The sequence below is a fragment of the Bidens hawaiensis genome, unplaced genomic scaffold, assembly GCF_021521415.1.
Source record: "Bidens hawaiensis isolate Kalapana, Puna unplaced genomic scaffold, B.hawaiensis_p1.1 tig00036824_1, whole genome shotgun sequence".
NCBI classification, from domain to species: Eukaryota; Viridiplantae; Streptophyta; class Magnoliopsida; order Asterales; family Asteraceae; genus Bidens; species Bidens hawaiensis.
The window spans coordinates 87,592-91,476 of NW_027496436.1; positions in this window are offsets into that span (position 1 = coordinate 87,592).

The following is a 3,885-nucleotide window of genomic DNA, read 5'->3' on the forward strand; positions in this document are numbered from 1 at the left end:
ATGATGTATGGTATATGGACAGTGGATGTTTCAGGCACATGACATGTGACAAGAGGTCACTGGTGAATTATGAGGAGAAGTTTGAAGGACCTGTTGCATTTGGGAGTGATGAGAATGGATGAAAGATTGTAGGGAAATGCATTCTAACCAATGGCAAAGTGCCATTTGATAATGTGTTTTACGTGGAAGGATTGCAATATAACCTTTTGAGCATCTCACAAATGTGTGATAAAGGTTATAAGGTTGGTTTTGATGATTCACACTGTTTCATCATCAAACCTGAATTTGTAATCCCTCCTAATATGATTATGATGATGGCTCCTAGAAATGAGAACTTGTACGAATTAAAAATGAAAGATTCTATCTCTAGGGGTGAAACTTGTTTTGTATCACAGGCCACTGAAAATGAAACAAAATTGTGGCATAGAAAGCTTTGTCATGTTAACTTAAAAAACATGAACAAACTTGTTAAAGGTGAACATGTAATTGGTTTACCCACAAGAGAGTTCAAGCTAGATGACAAATGCATATCATGTCAAAAGGGAAAGCAGCACAAATAATCAAACAGAGCAAAACTAATAAACTTAACTGAACAAGTGCTGGAAATGCTTCACATGGATCTTTTTGGTCCTGTAAGTGTTCCTAGTATATGAAAGAAAATATATTGCTTGGTGATCATTAATGATTATTCAAGATATACTTGGGTTTACTTTCTGAATTCCATAGATGAAGCTGCTGAGTTGATTAAAGGGTGTGTAACAAGGATTGAGAACCAACTGGATGTAAGGGTGAAGGTCATGAGAAGTAACAATGGTACCGAGTTCAAGAATGGGTGATGACTGAATTATGTCTTGCAAAAGGAATTCTTTAACAATTCAGTGCACCTAAAACCCCTGAATAAAATGGGGTTGCAGGAAGAAGAAACAGAACATTCATTGAAGCTGCAAGAACCATGCTAGCAAATGCTTATCTGCCTATCACCTTTCGGGTAGAGGGAATCAATACTGCTTGCTATGTTCAGAACAGGGTACTTCTTGTTAGTGCACGGTTTTGTCTTCTCGAGTCTTTGTATTTATCGTTTGTAATTTCTGAATATTTTAATGTTAAGGGCATTTATGTAATTTATATTAGTTCATTAATGTAAGGCTAACTCGTTAAGGATGTTTAATGAATTAGCCAGTTCGTTTAATGTAAAGTCCATTCGTTAAGAATATTTAATGAATGGACTGCTAGTTCGTTATGTATGTTCCCATTCGTCATGGAATGTTGACGAAAGGGAGCATAATGAATCGAAGATTCGTTATGCTTTCCTCTTTAAGTCTATAAGTTAACGAACTGAATCCAATTCGTTACTGGATGTGTAACGAATTGGTTCCATCGTTTATATATAGGGTGTTTCATACCCTGAAAATTTAAGTTTTGATATTAAGTAACGAACCTCTGCCAATATTCTCTCTTGATCAATTATTCATTTAACTTATTACTAATACACATATCTAATAACTAATACATATATCTATATAACTAATTAAGAATATAATCATGAACTAGATCCGTTTAACGTATATTGATCTATTAAGGTAATCGATATCGTATAGATCTTCTAAGGTAATTACAAGTGGTATCAGAGCTTTCGGGTGTTCGATTGTTCTTGATTAAGTATTATTAATCTGTAATTGAAGCTTATTTTGATAAGTTTCTGTTTGATTAAGTTTTTATTGAATCTGATAGAATTAACAGTCGGATCTGTTAATTATGGATTGATTTTGGTTTGATTTGTGTTCTGGAAGGTTTAAGGATTGTTTGTGTGGATCGAATTGTGAATTGGAGTGGATTTGGTTTTGTTTTGGTTTGGATGAGTTTATGTACGGAATAGGGGATAAGATTTGTGATAATCGGTGTTTGGTTGATCGATTAAGGTTACGGAATTGTGATAATTGGATTCGCGATTAATTTCCGAGTATTTTGAGCCATAATTTGAAAGATTTGGTTGAGTATTGAGTGTGTATTACAAATTTGATACTGGTTTAGTGTGTTCTTGAATCTAGAAAATATGTTTAACAATGGCGTCAATTCGTTAATACTTGTTCTTATTCGTTACCTATTCTGAACAAACTCGTCATCCTCCCTGAACATATTTGTGCCATGTGTCTAAGTTTGTTATAACCGTCTAACAACCTAGTTCGTTAACCACTGTAGTTGGTTCGTTAAGCACTGTAGTTGATCCGTTATCAACTGTAGTTAATTCGTGTTCTTAAATTCGTTATTGATTCGTGGTCAATTCGTCATCCTGATTCGTCATCTTGATTCGTCAACTTGATTCGTCATCTTGATTCGTCATCTTGATTCGTCGTCTTGATTCGTCATTTCAATTAGTCAACTATTCGTCAACAATCTGTTACTGAATCGTTGCATTGATTCTTTAGTGATGTGTCTTTGATTCGTCTCTAATTCGTTATAACCTAATTCGTTACAAGTTCGTCATAAATCCTGATTTGTTACCTCATCTGATTCGTTACATAATATGATTCTTTAAGGCTGATTCGTTACCTAAGTTTCCATATTAACCCTTAAGTTTGACTTTTTAGGCAAATTTGAACTTGTTATTTTAAATGGCTGGTTTTTACGCGTTGGCATCTCAGAACGTGCTTACCAAACAGATGTTACACTTGGATGCTAAAATTGGATCTCATTCCAAATGTCTTCGACTGATGAAATTTAGTGATTTTGCAAGATGGGAACCCCGATTTCGAGCACGTCTTGGTTCTGTGCATCCCGATTGCTTAAGATGTCTTGATGATGTTTACACTGTACCAATGATTGGTGATTAGACTACTGGATTTACCCCTAAAGCTTTTTCACAATATTCTCAAGAGGAGAAGAAGGCTTTAGAGATCGAGATAAAAGCATATTCGACTCTTACTATGGAATTACCAGATAATATATTCCATCAAGTTGGAAGTATCAAGATCAGTGCTTCTTTGTTTCAACACATCAGAATGAGAAGCAAGGGTAATACTGAGGAGAGCAAGAAAGTAATGCTAAAGTTCCAATTCCAAAACTTTAACTTACTCAAAGGTGAAACTGTTGAGGAAATGCTTACTCGTTTCATTCATTTAATTACTGAAATGAACAAGTTAAAGATGAAACCTTCTGATTCTGACAAGATGGATACAGTTAAAAATGCTTTACCTAGTTCATACTCAACATTCCTGATGGTGTTGAAGGAGAATAATTATTTCAAAAACGAAGATTTGACTGCTTCTGAGTTTATGCAAAAGATTGAAGCTCGGGAATATGATTTGAGGTGTCAAAAGTCATCAAAAGAAAGTCAAGATCCATCCTTCTATGGTGGAAGTATGCCTTTGAGCTCCACAGTATCTCCGATCACTGCATTTCTTACTCAGAATGCAAATGAAAGTTCAACAACAACTTATAGTGATCCAAGTGTATCCTTTTTGGCATCTGGTTTCACTGATAATTCTGGAGGTTCTAGAATTCTGCTGCAAAAAATAAATTCTCAGTACCACCGAATGTGAACATGAAAGTGGCTGAAAAAAACTTTGCCTTTTTGTGTGCTTTCATGACTTCGTATGAGAACTTGGTTGGTAGTGAAATTTCCACGAGTGAGTAAACCTATGAAGATTATGACCAAATCGAACCTGATGATTTGGAACTTATGGATCTTAAGTGGAACATGGCAATGATAGTGAGAAATTGAAGAAGTTCATGCATAGAACCATAAAAGATCTACCATCGTTGAACAAGAGAGTTGGTTTTGATAAACTTAAAGTCAAGTGTTATAACTGTCAAGAGTTTGGCCACTTTGTGACAGAACCGTGCCCCGGTGCGGTGTAACATCCTAAAAATTTTAATGATGAATAA